Raw genomic sequence first — 17982 nt, 5'->3', positions numbered from 1 at the left:
AGAGATGTAGATAATAGATGCATCTTCCTTTATCATAACCTGCGTTCATATTTCCCTCCCTGAAACTTATGGCAAATAAAGGCAGCTGCTGCTGCCCCCACCCCCACTTCCTGAGCAGAACAGCCCGAGATATCCTGTGAAATAAGAGCTGTTGAGAAGGAATCCAGGCTGGCTGGCACCAGGGAGCAATTCAGGCCCAAGGTAAGTTCCATGCCCCTCCCAGAGCCAACTTGCTTTGTGTCAAAGTAACACACTAATACTGACTGCATCCGGGTGTAAACTAACTCATCTTGTCTTGCTCTTTGTAACAGAAATGTAACTATGCTGTAAAATGCTATTTAAACCTGTGCTGTTCCTTTGTTCTGGGCAGAGACTCTTTCTGAAATTATTCAGCTTCTCTCTCGCCCACAGGTGAAGTACATTCCTCTCTATTCACTGCAATTGGCTTTGGGCTTGTCTTTGGGGATAATTTCTGCAACACAAGTACTAAACAATTTTGAAAAGTGTGTACTTGCTATGAGATAATTACTAGTTAATGTTCAGTAAGTTGCAGAGACAGATAAACTCGATGTCTTAAACAAAGGCTGTACATTACAAAGTCTAAAGAAGCTCTGGCAGTCCTTGCATTGGTCCCATGTAGAAAACATGCCCTCCGAAGTTGCCAAGTAAGAGAGAGAAAAAAAAAAAAAAAGACAGAGGACACACACTGGGGCTTGTGCATATTTCACTGCCATATCTACTCACAGAGCTCTAACTTACTGCAGTAATGTCTCTGCTATAAGGTTTTGTGTAAAAAAAAAAAAAAAAAAAACTAATTCAGGGGCCGGGTGGTGGTGCACCTGGTTGAGTGCACATATTATAGTGTGCAAGGACCAGGGTTTGAGCTCCCAGTCCCCACCTGCAGGGGGGAAAGCTTCATGAGTGGTAAAGCAGAGCTGCAGGTGTCTCTCTGTCTCTCTCTCCCTCTCTATGTCTCCCCCCTCCCTTCTCGAGTTATCTGTTTCTAACCAATAAATAAAGATAATAAAAACATAATAAAAAATAAAAAAACTAATCTAAAAATAATTGAAGGGGCCAGGCAGTGGTGCACCTGGTTGGGTCATCACCCATCTCTAGTGCTCCCTTCACTATCAATTTCTCATTGTTTATACCCAATACATATATAAACAAAATATTTTAAAATAAGAACAACTGAATCATGGAGACCGGGCGGTGGCACATCTGGCTGAATGTACATTACAGTGAGCAAGGATCTGGATTCAAGTCCCCCTTCCCCCAGCAGGGGAGAAGCCCCATGAGTGGTGAAGCAATGCTGCAGGTCTCTCTTGCTCTCTCTAACCTCTCTGACTCTCCCTTTCCCTCTTGCTTTCTCCCTCTCTTCCTCCTCCTCCTTCTCTCTCAATTTCTGTTTCTATCCAAAATAAATGAATACATAAACAAATAAATAAAACAGAAAAATGCTAAAAAAAAAAAATTGAATCATCATGATTTGGGCCTTCACACATGCAAAAACACAGAGATAAATTGAATAGATTTGTGGAAAGAAATCAGGGTAGTGCGCACTCTGGTGGGCAGGGAAGGCTGCCACTGGAAGGGAACTGAAAGGCATTTTGACAGCTGGCAACATTTTGGACGTAGAAACACTTCCTCAGAATGCCTTCCCAATATTTTGGGGGGAAAAAGAAAGCCTTCCTGTCATCACTGTGTACACCAAGATATCTTAACACTGCCATCTACTTAGTGGCTAGACAAAACTTCAAAGAATGGAATAGCAACAGAAATGGAGGGCAGGAAACAGTTCACTTTGCTACAGTACCAACTTGCATGGCCTTGGGCCCAGAAGTCTTAGGTTCAATCCTCCATTCTACTTAATGCTCTGTGCTAAAGTTGAGCAACCCTCTGGTCCCACACCCCATTTATTCTCTCTCTTGTCCCCCTATATCCAAGTAAATCTTTTTTAAAAAATACTGTTTTAAAAGGAAGAAATAGAAATAGAGGCAAATGATACATATCCATGATAAGAACCACCACTTGATAAAAGTCTGTTTGATCCAATTCAGACAAAACTTGCATTTTGAAAGTGAAGTTCTTTTAAGGAAATTTCTTTAATAGCTTAGTCCATTTGAGGTACGTCTCAGTTTATAGATCAGCAAATAAATAAATAGCAATTAGATATTTGGAATGCAGGTATTTAATTTGTTTTGTTTTTAGAAAATTCATTTAGAAGAAAAGCTGATTCATTATTTTCCCTTATAACTAGAATAGTTAGTACAACAAAATGTCAGTCCCCCTCTCTGATTTCAAAGATATTCTAAGGATTTTGTCACACATCAAAATCAGTCATTCACAACTATACATATATATATATATTATCTTTTTTATTTAGTTTTCATTGGAGCTCCACTTAACTGGCTTACAGTGGTGCTGGGGTTGAAACTGGGACCTCAGAGGCTCAGGACCAAAAGTCTTTTTGCATAAACATTATGCTATCTCCCAGTCCAACAATATTATCTTTCTTAAATAAAATAAAATAAAATAAAGCCTCACAGCAAAGGAAATGATGCTTAGAGTAAAACCATAGTTTTCCCCACCTCCAGCTACTATGCTTAGTGTACCTACACTGTAGCTTAAAATAACTTCTCAAGATTTTCAAGTGGTTGGAATGCATGTACCCTAGAAGGAATAGACCTGTCAGCAGAAAAACCCACAAGAGAAAAATCCATTGAGGTGAGTCTCTCTTTAGTAGTTATCTTTAATAGCCCTCCAGATTAAATAAGGGCTTTCTTTCCTGTCTGAATCACATCTATTACATAATTTCTTTCTTTCCAAGCAAGGGAAAGAAACAAAAAGGAAGAGCTATATAAAGCTTATAATTAATAATGATAGGCAGTGTTCCAACCAAATGAAGTCTGTACTGAGAGTTGTGTAATCAGCACTTCAGTGACCTTAGTGCTCTTCCCCCAATGGCATGGCTAGGCAGAGACAGAACTTTCTTCCTGTCTATTTTTTTTCCTCTTTATAAAGATAACATACATGCTTTGGATAATACAAATCAGCACTGATTCAACTGGAGGAGGAAAGTAGCCTTTTTATGTGCACTCTGCTATTTTTTAAACGATGTTGGTGGGTTGCTGAGAAAAACAGATCAGACACTATGCAGAAGGGCAAAACTATCTGAAGATACATTCAGAGCTGAGGCACTGTAAGGAGAGTCTGTGTTTTATAGCTGCTCATATTTTATTTTTGTCATGATTTCATTAGGGGGTGAACAGTTTACAGCACAGCTGTTGACACATGGGTATAATTTCCCATCTCTCTGTGACAGGTATTCACAGAACACTCTCACCCCCAGATTGGGTCCTCTCCCAACATCATGCACCAGGATCCCAGTGCCCTCTCCACCCCCAACCTCCCATTCCTTCCCCAGAACCCTTTGGTGCAATGCACCACACCTAGTCTGATCTGAAAGCTTGTGTATGTATGTATGTATGTATGTATGTATGTATGTATGTATGTATGTATGTATTTTCCTTTATTTGTAATGGAGAGAGACAACCAGAAATTGAGAGGGGAGAGGAAGAGCTAGAGGGATAGAGAGACACCTGCAGACCTGCTTCACTGCTTGTGAAACTTCTCTCCCACAGGTGGAGAGCAGGGGCTTGAACCTCGGTCCCTGTTGATGGTAACCTGTGCACTCACCCAGGTGCGCCACCACCTGCCCCCCTAGCAGGTTAAATGAGGCTTTAGGTCTCATTTAATCTCAAAGATATGTGAGTAACTCTCAAAGATATGTGAGTAACTCTCAAAGATATGTGAGTAACTCTCAAAGATATGTGGTAACTCTTGTTGGAGACAGTCTCAAAGATATGTGTTAACTCTTATTGAGACATGTTGGTGACCCACCTGGGTGGGCACACATGTTATAATGCCTAAGTATCTGAGTTCAAGACCCCACTCCGCACCTGCAGGGCGGAAGCTTCCAGAAGTGATGAAGCAGGTTTGCAGCTGTCTTTCTCCCTCTGTCTGCCCTTCCCCCCTCAGTTTCTCTCTGCTGCTATCCAATAAATAAATAAATAATAATAATTTCTTAAAAGAAAAGATTAACACATATAAAAAAAATATCCCCTAAAGAAGTTCATTTCTTAACCACATAGTAAATGCTAGTTATCCCTATTAGTGAGTTGAACCTCCTTTTGTCCGTAATGGTGAGAGGAACACAGAAACTATAGTATAAAAACCAAAAGAATATAGCAATACTGAATAAGAGAAGTGAAAGTTGAAATACTTTTTCTATAATAGTTTTAATCTAAATTAATGAACAGTGTTAAGAAGAAAAATAGCTTCCTTCCTTTCTCCCTCACTTTTTTTCTTCTTCCAGGACTCTGACCACAGGATTCTATTTCTTAATTTTCTTAGGATGTCACCATAATATATTTTCTACAACTGAATTATGAATTTATTCTCTCAAATACATAAGAAGCAGAAATAAAATATGCTTCCCTAAGGAAGGGACAAGAAGGCCTCTAGAGATAAATGTGTCCTTCCCTGAAGGACATAATAATCACTTAAAATTATCATAAAAGGGGACCAGGTGGTAGCACAGCAGGCTGAGCACACATGGCACGAGGTGCAAGGACCAGTGCAAGGATCCTGGTTTGAGCCCCAGGCACCCCACCTGTTGGGGGGTCGCTTCACAAGTGGTGAAGCAGGTCTACGGGTGTCTGTCTTTCTCTCTCCCTCTCTGTCTTCCCCTCCTCTCTCAATTTCTCTGTCTTATCCAACAATAACAACAACAGCAACAATAATAAACAAGGGCAAAAGGGAGAAAAAATAACCTCCAGGAATAATGGAGACAAAAAAAAACAAAAACCTGCACAGGTTTGTCAGTGTTCAGCTTTCAACTTCTACTTTTAGTATTAATTTTTTTTGAACAGAGTTGAATAAGAATGTAAAATAAAATCACATCAGTTGACTAAATGAAGGAAAATAAGGCAAGCACTACTCTGAATTATCAAGAACTGCCTAACAGCTTGGTTATCAAGTCCATTTTTTTTTAGCTTAAATTTTTTAATTAAAATTCTATCTGAGCTCATATCACCGATCAATTCAGTGTGGGTCCCAAAGGTCTGTACTATCTGTTGATATAGATGAGAATAGCTAGGAAGTCTCTTATTTGCTTTATGACAATAACATGTCTGGAACAGGAATGTCTGAACAGGAATTGACATAGCGTACCACTACCTGGAGCATTCTTCCATTTTTGTCACAGGGAGTTCAATTGTCCGGAGGGGAGAAATGAAGCATCAATTAAAAGCTAACACAAGGTCTGAGAAGTCACTATCCACTATGGGAATGCCACTTACTCATAAAGACCCTCAGTCCACTGAGATACTACTTGATTCTTATGTCAAGTCCTGAATAGTGAGAAAATGGGGAGATATAATCCAAGAACTACTCATTCTCACTGATGTTCTAAGTCCTAATTTTTGCCCTGATATTCGTGGCAGTGTACCTAGAAGTACTCTTCCATATTTCCTTCAGAATGAATGAACTAACTGGCTGTGCTCACATCCAAGCTTAGTCCTTGTACTTACTCACTGGAGTCCATGATTACTGATATGTGCTATGAACTGCCATCTCTATGGAGTACCCTATTGACATCGCACTATTTCTTATTACAAGAAATCTCACTTGGTGGGGACTAGGAGATAGCTCACCCAGCAGAGTTCACATTTTACCATGCATGAGGAACTGGGTTCAAGCACCCAACCACTACACAAAAAGGGGAAGTATGAGTGGTATCAGAGCATCCTCTCTCTCTCTCTCTCTCTCTCTCTCTCTCTCTCCCCCCCCTCCCCTCCCTCCCCTCCCCCCTCTCTCTTCAGGTATACAGTCTCAGTGAAAAGAAAAAGAAAAAAACTCACCTGATTTCCAACTTCCTCTAATATACAGTTAGTTCCTTATTTCCCTTTATTATAAGACTTGTAGAAAGAATGGTTTCTGCTTGCTGCCTTTATTTCACCACCTCCTTTCCCAGTTTGGAGTCTCGGTTAAGTTTTTACCACCCACCAGTGTCAAACTGGTCTTGTCAAGGCCACCTCAACATTGCCAAATCCAGCAGGCAAGTCTTGTAATTTCTACTCACTTTGTATTAGTGTTTCAACATTCCTTTATAGGACTAGTAGATTTCAGGAGGATTTTCACACCCAAAGACGATGCTTGCAAGTCACCACACCAAGGTTCTGTGCACCCCCTGCTCCCCAGAATCCTTTTAGTTCTCACACTGGACAAGAGATAGTCTGCTATCCAGATCATTAGTTTTTGTCACCTATAGTCCACATATGAACAAAAGCATTCAGTAGCTGTCCTTCCCCTCTTTCCTTATTTCATCCAGTGTTTTCACCTCTCATTTCATCCATTTTGTTCCAGATGACACAGGAGCATTGTTTACAATAGCCAAAGTATGGAAACTACCTGCGTGTCCAATGACAGATGACTGTGTAAAGAAGCTGGGGGATGTATTTATATACAGCAGAACACTATTCTGTAATAAATAGCAGGCAAATCTCATGCTTCTGTGTTACAAGACATATTATCAGCAGCTTCTCTTTCTAGAAAAGTAATGTGCATAGTCCACTGATCCTTCTCCTAATTCTCTTTTCAGTTCATCCCCACTTCCTTTATCTAGATGCTCTTCATCTTCTGAAACTCTCACCACACAATGCCTCAGTAGTTATAGATATGATTTGCTGGATCACGATCATTTTATCTATGGATCCAATAAATAATACTAACTCACTTATCATCTAGTTTTTAAAAAGAGTGTATCACTATGACTGAAAAAGCCCCCTGTATTACACTCTTTAATCCTAACCTCTTCCTTTCTCTCGGAGACTAACATCATCCTGAATTCTGAGTTGGTCTCTCTTTCTTTCTTATAGTTTTTACTTTGTATGTACAGTTTTTCTGTTTCTCTCTGTCTGCACTTTCTCTCTCATACACAAACACACCATTACACTCTGTGCAAGTGAGATAACACTTGGCCAGTATTATGGGACTTTCGGTTTGTATTCTTTAAGGCAAGTGTTACTTGGGATCTACATTATTAATTACAATATAGTAGTTGTATTAAAGGTATGTGCAAACAGGTATAATCAAGTACACTAGTAAAATGTCTGGCATTTAAGGCATTTTCTTATTGCCATTTTCACAGCCTTTATTAAGCTCTGTTCACTCTGATCCCCCAAATAGGAGCATTTGCTAAACTTCTTGATCGCTTCTCTTTTTTTTAAAAAAAAATTAAAAATATTTTATTTACTTATTAATGAGAAAGATAGGAGGAGAGAGAGAAAGAACCAGACAGCACTGTGGTGCATGCGCTGCAGGGGATCGAACTCAGGACCTCAAGCTTGAGGGTCCAATGCTTCATCTGCTGTGCCACCTCTCAGACCACCTGACCTCTTCTCTAGAGCACATGTTATTTTAGAGCATCTGACTCAGCATCCTTCTTTATAGCAAGGTGAAAGTTGAGCTGATTTGAGAGAAATTCCTAAGCATCGAAGCCTGTCATCTCCTCCTCACAAACAGACTTGGATGACAGCTGCCAGTCAGTTCACATCCAACAGACTGAGCAAGATCACCAAGCAGGAAAAGGATTTTTGCCCCACATTTTTTGTAAACAAGATGAAAAGTAAATACTGGGATCCAGAGGCAACAATATGCAGGAAGTTAAAGTTAAATTTAAAGGAGGCTTTGAATCAGTGTCATAGGAACGTGTCTGTATTGACATTCGTCATAATCATATTCAGTCTGCTACTTAGAAATTGCATCTGAAACCAATCTCGATTTAGAGTAGCCAATGACAGACAAGTCATGGACATTAAAACTCGAATCGTAAGCAAAATTGGCTCTAGCTAATTTATACTAATATTTCTAAAAGTCTGCCAATGGAGAGTGTATTCTCACAAAATGTACCGAGTTCATTTCCTCAGATTCTAGACATTAAAATGCAAATATATATATATATTTATGTATAATAACCACAGTTTTTAGGCAAATGTATAATGAAAATAAACATGCACAGTGATAGAGGGAAATAAAATGAAATAAACATATAAACTGACATATTTCTCTGATACTTTCTGGGAAAATAACCTATTTGTTCTTCTAAACATCCTGGCTGGAAGCTATAATTTATACCACAGGTTATATGCTCCCTTCAATCACATTTTACTAGAAGCTGTATTTTTGAGGTTTGGTTTTTGTTAATAAAACTGAATGGAATATGGCTTTACAGTTATACTTTTATTATTTTCTTTAAATAGCATATCTACTTTATTGAATTGTGACTTTTGAGTGACATTGTGTAGCCTCTGACATTTCAAATATGATTCACCTTGTCAAAACGTCATTTTATTGTCATCCTAAAAAGCAAACTTGTTGTTATTTAAAATATTCCCAATTCTTTTAATTTTTTTTTCAGTAGTCTCTAAGAAAAAACCATTTTTGGCATAAAATAGCTAATTCCTAGTTTTATGATCCCTGTCTCCCCCAGTGGCTATTTTATTAAATATACCCCCCCTCACCCTTCTTTCTCCCCCCTGCAACCAGGGTTATTGCTGGGGCTCAGTGCCTGCACTATGAATCCACTGCTCCTGGAGGCCATTTTCTCCATCTGTTACCCTTATTGTTGTTATAGTTGCCATTGCTGTTGTTGGATAGGTCAGAGAGAAATCCAGAGAGGAGGGGAAGAGAGAGGTTGAGAGGAAGATAGACACCTGCAGACCTGCTTCACCACTTGTGAAGCGACCCCCCCCCCCGCAGGTGGGGAGCCAGGGGCTTGAAGTAGGATCCTTATAAGCCAGTCCCTGTGCCTTGTGCCACATGCATTTAACCTGCTGCAATACTGCCGGGATAAATATGTCAGGCTTTCTACCTACTGAAATAATCTTTAAAGACTTCAGAAATACTTAGTTACTTATATGTCTTTGGCCTGCATGGGGAATTTAATGTGTAGGTGGGCTAAAAATAATAACCATTGTGAAAGAGTTCCTGTCATGTTCTCTCCATGGGCACAACCATTAACCTACAAAATCTTATGTGGGGAATTATAAATGAATTGATACTCTTCTGATATATATATATATATATATATATATATATATATATATATATATTTTTTTTTTTTTTTCCTACCAGGGTTATTGCTGGGGCGTGGTGCTGGCACCACGAATCCACCACTCCTAGTGGCCATTTTTTTTCTTACTATTTTTATTTGACAGGACAGAACATAATTGAGAGGGGAAAGAGGAGACAGAGAGGAGGAAAGAAAGACAGACACCTGCAGACTTGCTTCACTGTTCATGAAGCATTCCCCTTGTAGGTGGGGAATGCGGGCTTGAACCCGGGTCCTTGTGCATAGTGATATGTGCACTTAACGTGGTGCGTCACTGCTCAGCCCCTCCTCAAATAATTTTTAAACAGTTAAAACATTCTAGCTGTTGACAATGCCATATAGATATAATTTGTCTTTCTATTCAAACCATCTAGCTGTCAAATTGTCAATCACTGCCAACGCTAGCATCTCTTCACTTTTTGCAATGCAGACAATCTCTGGATGATTTACTGAGTTTTTAGCCTACCTGCACATCACAGTTGAATCTACCTCCCACTGGAGAGTCCCTGCAGTAGCTTATTCTCTCAGTAATATGATTTTTTTATTTATTCTTGCCTATTTACCCCAAATTAATGAATGCCTTCTATCTTTTCACTAAAAATGGAACGTCTGAGCAACGCTATTACGGTGAGGGAGTTAGACATGGACAGATATGGGTGACGGGTCCTCCTGGGAGAGGAGATACTCAGTGTCAAGGCGGTAGGATGGTCTCAGGTCAGACCTGCTGAGGAGGAGTGAGGAGACCAGGATGGCTGTGGCAGAGTGAGAGGCAGAGAGCAAAGTAGCATGAGGCCAGAGAGGGAAAGAGGGGCCAGATCAAGGAAGACTTGGGAGGCTAAACTTCAAGTCTCTGATTTGTATAAGATGCCTTTCGATCAGAGCTGGGCTGTGGTGCACCTGGCTGAGCACACGTTTGTCATTCTGCGCCATGGAGAAGAGAGAGAGGAGGTCCGGAGTGAAGAGGGAACACAAATCTTTATTTGCGCTGGCACCTCAGAGTTGGGTGCGAGAGAAACAGGTTGGCCGCCTCACGCAGTAACCTTTCCTGCGTCTAAACACCGAAGTGAGGCGCGGCAAGAGAGAGAGGTGCAGAAGGAGAAGGGCTTTTATAGGAGTAGCTTTCGCTAGAATGGGAAGGGGAAGGAGTAACCATAGCACTCCAGGATAGGATGATAACTCTCGTGAGAATGGGAAGGGGGAGGAGTAACCATAGCACTCCAGGATAGGATGATAACTCTCGTGAGAATGGGAAGGGGGAGGAGTAACCATAGCACTCCAGGATAGGATGATAACTCTCGTGAGAATGGGAAGGGGGAGGAGTAACCATAGCACTCCAGGATAGGATGATAACTCTTGTGAGAATGGGAAGGGGGAGGAGTAACCAAAGCTCTTCAACTATGAACAATGCCCCACCTGCAGGGGGTTTCTTCACAATCGGTGAAGCAGGTCTGCAGGTGCCTCTCTGTCTCTCCTCCTCTCTGTCTTCCCCTCCTCTCTCCATTTCTCTCTGTCCTATCCAACAACCACAATATCAACAACAACAATAATAATTACAACAATAAAACAACAAGGGCAACAAAAGGCAATAAATAAATAAATATTAAAAAAAAGATTAGTTCCTGCTTCCCTAAACCTTAGTCTTTGTTAAAAGATAAGTTCTTTTTCCCCATGAATCACCCAGGACCTTCCAGATAACGGCTGATTACCATGACAAATAGAAAATAAATAATAATAAATAAATAGGAAAGATGCATCCCCCAATACTCAGTTGGCTAAGGCACCAAACCTCTTTTTCTATAAAAAATTCAAATCAGATGCCCTGCTAACCACGAGAAGCAGACTGTGTTTCTTCCACAGGAATCCCGGAAAAAAACATCTGGACCCCTGCACACCCTGACATCACACACTAGATGGCATGACTACAGTGGCACACCCCCCCCCCCCGAAACCCTAGATGTCACCTGACGTGATCTGAAGAACCTGATTCACAGAATCCAAGAACAGAACTTTTTTACTGCCTGTCTGCCTTTGCTGCTTCTGCTTTGCCTGTCACGTTTTGGTGGTTCCAGCTCACTCTCTACAGAAAAGCGGAATTCCAGAGGCTGACCTTCCTCATGCAGCATTTCATCCCCTGCCATTTCTCCCCCTAGTCGCCTACTTTGGACTGAGACTTCTATCGGACTTGCTGGTATACCCTTTAGATACTTTAGACAATTTTACAGCAGCTTCCTTGCCTTCACGTTGCTGGTTTTTCATAGACTGACCCTGAGTAGTTCATAGACTTTACAGACTGTTGCCCTGGCCATTAGATTAGAAAAGGAAAGGGGGATATGCTAGGAAATTGTGCAGACGCAGTCACATCTGCCATGTTGTCCCCTTGGGCTATTGCTAGTTCCCGCTAGAGTTGGGACATTCTCAGAGCGCCTGTTCCGCCATGTTGTGCCCTCAGGGCATTGTCTATTCCCTACAATGGTTGCGGTGCTCTGGTTGCTCCTCCCCCTTCCCATTCTCAAGAGAGTTGTTATCCTATCCTGGAGTGCTGTGGCTACTCCTCCCCCTTCCCATTCTCGCGAGAGCTGCTCCCATAAAAGCCCTTCTTCTTCCGCACCTCGCTCTCTTGTGGGCGCTTCACTTCAGTGTTTGGACGCAGGAAAGGTTACTGCATGAGGCGGCTATTTTCGCTACCTCCACGTGGCCCAACCTGTTTCTCTCGCACCCAACTCTGAGGTGCCAGTGCAAATAAAGATTTGTGTTCCCTCTTCACTCCGGACCTCCTCTCTCTTCTCCGTGGCACAGAACGACACACATTATAATGCATGAGGGCTTGTGTTCAAGTCCCTGATCCCCACCTGCTGAGGGGAGGCTTTGCAAGTGGTGAAGCACTGCTGCAGGTGTCTCATTCTCTCCCTTTCTATCTCCTCATTTCCCTCTCAATTTCTCTGTCTCTATCTAATACATTAAAAAAAAAAACCTTTCTCCCTCCACATGGGGAAATCAGAGATAAAAACAGAGAGACACACAAAGGTAATGATAACCACATACATGTATACACATATGTAATTACACATAATTATGTCTAAATTCAACAAACTTAATGTTTCTTGATGGAAAAAGATGCAACTGAGATGGCCCTGCTCTTGAAAGATTGACAGTAAAAACATATGAGGAAAAAAGTGATTTTAAAAGGTATGAAAAGCCACCATTAATTATATGAGAGAAGATCCATACACCTCATGGTTAGCTATAAATAATCTATGAAAAAAAATCCATTCATTCAAAAGGTATTTGTTGAGCACCCACTATGTGTTAGGTACTGATCCAAGTGCAAAAACAAAGGAGTAGACTTAAATTAAAAAGAAGCAGGTATAGAAATAAAATATATAGAAAGCCAAACAAACTGTTGACCAATCATGGACCTAAGGGCTTAAATAGTGCAGATGAAGAGTTGGGGGGGGCCTCCATTTTGTAGATAGCAAGTAGGCATATTTTAGTTAAATTCCAAAGGGTCTGTGGCTATACTAGTTTTTTTTTTTTCCTTTTTCTTTTGCCCCGAGCCTGAGTTCTGATATGCCAGTGGATCCAAGTTATTGTCTGGGGAGATGATGTCAAGGCTGGGAAAAGGCCTGGTGGTGGGAACTGTGTGAAGTTGTACCCCTCTTATCCTATGGTTTTGTCAATGTTTCCTTTTTATAAATAATAAATAAATAAAGTATATATGATGTTATAAATTCTATGAAAAAAAGAATTAATCAAGTGAGAGAGACTGGATTATATGAAAATCAGTGCAGGGACAGGCAAGATATTCAAATGGGAGGGGCCTCTTTGCTGTGTACCTGATTTGTGTTTGAGCTCCTGGGAAGCTCAAACCTTGTATACCTCAAGGGAATACACTGGGGGAAACTACTGCTGAAATGTCTTTCTCTCTTTCTCTCTCCCTCATCTCCTTTCTTTCTTTCTCTTCTTCTTTACTCTAGGGTTATCGTTGGAGCTCAGTGCCTGCACTATGAATCCACATCTCCTGGAGGCCATTATTTTTCCATTGTTGTTGTTGCTTTTGTTGTTAGATAGGACAGAGAGAAATTGAGAGAGATGGGGAGACAATGCGGGGAAGAGGAAGATAGACACCTGCAGACCTGCTTCACCACTTGTGAAGTGTTCCCCCTGCAGGTGAGGAGCTGGGGTTCAAACTGGGATCCTTGCCCTTAGTACTATTTGTGCTTAACCGGGTGCACCTATGCCTGGCCCCTCTCCCTCATCTTTCTGTCTGAAAAGGTCAGAATAGAGTGATGGAACCCTAGCAACAAAGTCAATCAAAAAGAAAAACAAGTATTGTAGACTAGACAGGGTCAACTTCATCAGCATGTTATCTCAAAGACACGAATGTTTGTCACAGTGGAACAGGAACAGAATCTTTTCAGAGCTGAACTGTAAAAGAACCAAGGCTCGTACAGGGAAGAATTGGTTCTAGGGCTGTGACAGAGAAGGTATTTTCAATTGTACTAAAAGGTAGGGAAAATGTTCAATGAATGATGATGGAAGAGACCCTCTCTGGCCAAATTTGGGCTAACTTTCAGCATCAAAATATGATCAGGTACTTAAAAACTCTGTACTTCCCTTCCCTGAAAATTGGGGTGAACTCTTATAGGACATAAAGCAGAATTAAATAACAAACATGCTGGCCTAGGTTTGTAGTTTAGACCAGGTTACAATCATTCCCTGGGAGAGCATTTTTGGCTTTCACTGGCTGAACACATATCTGTACAGGACAGGATACCATACCCTTGGCTAGACAGAACTTGTCAGAACAGACCTGCAATGGAGTCCTACTTGGCCGTCAGTTACTTGTTACGTTCTTAGCATACTAAGAACATGATGTTTCTCTGTTAGGTTCTGTATTTTCAATTCACATCTCTGTGAGCTCACTGGATGCTCCTCAACTCTAAATACTCTCCTTCTGCTCTTCATAAATCTGCTTGACTTTACCCAGAAAGCTGCTCTATCTGAACAGACTGCTACAGCTCCATAACTACTAGCATGAAAGAAGATCCCACCCACACTTAAGTCTTGTGAAGTTTGGTCTATAGTCAGTGCTGTTCAGACAAGCTTCCCGTTTTTTAGAATTGTTTTAAACCTTTATAGGTTGCAAACATACCAAAATGCATCCTTCTTTGCTATTGCTATTCAGGTGTTCCCCAAGGTCTGGGGAGGAGGACATAAAGACATAATAATAATAGAGTTGAAACCTTGCTGCTTCATCCTGACTTCCCTGGGCAGACGACCTCACCAATGTGTCCTGGAACCTCACCTCTCCAGAGTCCTACCTCACTAGGGAAAGACAGAAACAGGTTGGGGGTATGGATCAACCTGTCAATGTGCATGTCCAGCAGAGAAGCAATTACAGAAGCCAGAACCTCCACCTTCTGCACCTCATTAATGACCCTGGGTCTATGCTCCCAGAGGGATAAAGACTAGGGAAGTTTCCAATGGAGGGGGATGGGATATGGACCTGTAGTGGTGGGAGTTGTGTGGAATTATACCCCTGTTAACTAATAATCTTGTCAATCATTATTAAATCACTCATAAAAAATCAAAAAACACTTCGCTGCTTCACCTACATTCTTCTGGTCTCATCTTCACTCTTTTCCCCACTTGCTACTTTATTTCCCTTCCATTAAGTTCTATATATGGGAGAGAGACGTTCTTACTTGTTCTGAGTCCTTGAACAAGTGTGTGCTACATAATGAATTAAAAAAAAAAAAAGGGAGAGAGAGAAAGAAAGAAAAGTTTAGGGGTGGGGGTAGACAACATAATGGTTATGCAAAGAGACACTCATGCTTGAGGCTCCAAAGTCCCAAGGTCAATCCCCCAACCATCATCAGCCAGAGTCAAGCAGTACTCTGGTAATAAATTAATTAATAAATTAATAAAATCAAAATATTTAAGCTATTGGACAGAGAAAAAGCAACCTCTTAACATATTTAGGGTTTTTTTGCCAAAGAAACTAATCTGACATGATCTAGAAGGGTTACTTAGGTTGAAACATAAAATTGCCATATATATTTTTTGGTCAGTAAAATGTCTGAATGCCACAAATATATTATCTGGTAACAGAATCCATCTGAGCTAAAAGGAGTTTTATCCTGGGTCTTAGAGTCAAGCTACAAGCTATTTTAAGTGGATTCTTCACTTCATCCTCTGTGCCTTTAATTTTCTTAGAGACCAAACAAAGAATGACCCTGTTTAGCACCATCTGCACGACACATACATAGCTTCCAGCAGAAGCACTGTCATGCAACAGAGTGTTAGTTTAAGAATCCAGAAACTGGAGTTTATTCTTGCCTTTCTCATTACCTAATTGAGGAAACTTGGGTGAATTTCAACTCTCTCAGCCATTCTTTTTTTTTAACTGCAAAATAAAAGTTTTATAAATAATGTTCTGTCTAATGGCCTTTTTTGGGGGGGAGGGTGAGTTCTTTTTTTAGAGAAAAATCTGAATTTTGGGATGGAGATGTAGAACATTCTGAAAGTAGTCACTACATTTAGACATGTATTGGTGTTATTTTTCAGAAAGGATATCAGAAAACCAAATAGATAACCAAGGTTAAAGGGGAAAGTCAACCTTAACTGCTAGATAGGTGACTTAGTGAAGTCAAAAACAAACTTCTAGACTTAATATTATTTTGTATCCCATACCAATCTGAAAAAATGCCATTTGAATATAGTCTAGTCATTAAAATTCTTTAGCTGATTTTTAAGTTCCTTTTCTGTCATCAATTGTATAAAAGTTTTTCACCCAATTATGAAAGTCTAATAATTTGTTCACAAAACACATGGACTTTAAATCATGAGCTTCTTTTGAGAATCTGTAAGAATATGCTTGAAACGCTTTAGCTCTCTGCTGGCCAATTATAACAATGCTAAATTTAGTCAGAATTTGGTTTGTCCTATGTCTACACAATGATGGTAGTCTCTCATTTGAACTTGTCAATATAACCATTGTTATGAAATCGTCTGTAGTCTAAGACTGCTTAGAAAAGGCAATAATAATAATAATAATAATAATAATAATAATAATAACCTTAATTCTTCCAAATCTGAACAACAATATAGAGCACTAAGAAAGAAAAAGGGATAGCACAGTCAGCAACTGGTCCCAAACCCTTTCCATGTAGCTCTCTAGTACGAAGAAATCATTCTGTCTTATTCAAGAACCTTTATAAAAATGGCTTTTATTATAGGTATTTTGCACTGGCTTACAAAATTATAAGATTTCAAGAGCTTAGTTTCACATCTGTGTGTGTACATGTATATGTGTGTAGCTTACTGCATCCACAGTCCCATCAAGGTCTCTACATTCTGCTCTGACAGCCACCACAGTTCACAAAGTCTAAGAGACTGTTTGGTTATTACATTTTTTTTTTTTTTTACCAGAACACTTCTCAGCTATGGCTTATGGTGGTGTAGGGGATTGAACCTAGGACTATGGAGCCTCACGCATGAGAGTCTTTTTGCGTAATTATTATGCTATCTACCCCTACCTGGTTACGAATTTTTATTTTGCAAAATGCTTTAGATATCCAGATCCCACACATGAATAAAATCATCCAATAGTTGACTTTCACCTCTTATTTCACTTAGCATAATCACCTCTAGCTCCATTCATCTTGTCCCAAATAATACAATCTCATCTTTAAAAAAAAATGGAAAAGAACTTTTCCGCTACATCCCATCACTTCTTTATCCAATTGTCTACTACAAGCATTTAGATTTCTTCCAAATCTTTGGTTATTGTGAATAGTGTAGCCACAAACATAGGGGTGGCTATATCTTCTTCAGCCAGTCTTCATGTCCTTCAGATATACTTTTAAGAGAGGTGTTGCTGGAATATAAGTTATCAGATGCCTTTTAAAAAGAAGAGCCTTCATGGCTAAAGATGCAACTTACCTGGTGGGATGCACACTTTGTCATGCACACAGCCTAGGTAGGGCCCAGGCACTACAGAAGAGGTGTTGCAGTGCTTGGTTGGTCTCTCTCTCTCTCTCTCTCTGTTTCACTCTCTCTCTCTGTCTCTCTCTCTCTCTCCTTTTCTCCTTCAGTAAAAAAGCAGCTTGAAGCAGTGAAATTCTGTGTGAAGTCCCAACTTTTTTTTTCTTTTTTTTCTATTTAAGAAAGGAGACATTAACAAAACCATAGGATAAGAGGGGTACAGTTCCACACAATTCCCACCACCCGATCTCCATATCCCATCCCCTCCCCTGATAGCTTTTCCATTCTCTATCCTTCTGGGAGTATGGAGCCAGGGTCGTTGTGGGTTGCAGAAGGTGGAAGGTCTGGCTTCTGTACCAACTTTTAAATGAATAAATAATAACTGAAAGACCAGAATTAATGGGTGTACACAGTTAGGAGAATGGATAATGTTGAGGAAATGGACAAAGACCACACTACATAGAACGTTGCAGGCTGTGTCCAGAGTTTTCATCTCGATTCTAAAAATACTGGCAAGCTACAGAAGTGGTAAGAGATTTTTACTGTAATTACCTTAAAATCTCTCTCAGGTTACTGGGTAGAAAATGTATTTGAAAAATACAAAGGCTCCGGGAAGTGATGAAGGCAGCAGCAGCAGTAGATGTTCAGGCAATGCAGATTATTCCTCATTCAGACTCCTCACACAGTCCAGGCCCTTCATATCTTGGTCATAGGCAAGGGCCAGGGCGCACATGTCTGGAAAGCCTCTTGTTTACATACCAATAGTGGTTGCAGAGAACACGTGAGGTGTCACGTGAGGTGTCAGGACGCATACCTTGGCA

General features: G+C 40.4%; 1 protein-coding gene across 1 annotated transcript in view; it reads right to left on the bottom strand.

Moving 5' to 3' along the window:
• GPR158 (G protein-coupled receptor 158) overlaps window positions 1-17982 on the bottom strand; it is a 351987-nt gene that overhangs the window by 90660 nt on the left and 243345 nt on the right. The window lies entirely within an intron of this gene.

Source organism: Erinaceus europaeus, chromosome 6 (assembly GCF_950295315.1).
Source record: "Erinaceus europaeus chromosome 6, mEriEur2.1, whole genome shotgun sequence".
NCBI classification, from domain to species: Eukaryota; Metazoa; Chordata; class Mammalia; order Eulipotyphla; family Erinaceidae; genus Erinaceus; species Erinaceus europaeus.
Note: the sequence above shows the minus strand (reverse complement) of the source record. Positions and strands in the feature narration are given on the sequence as shown.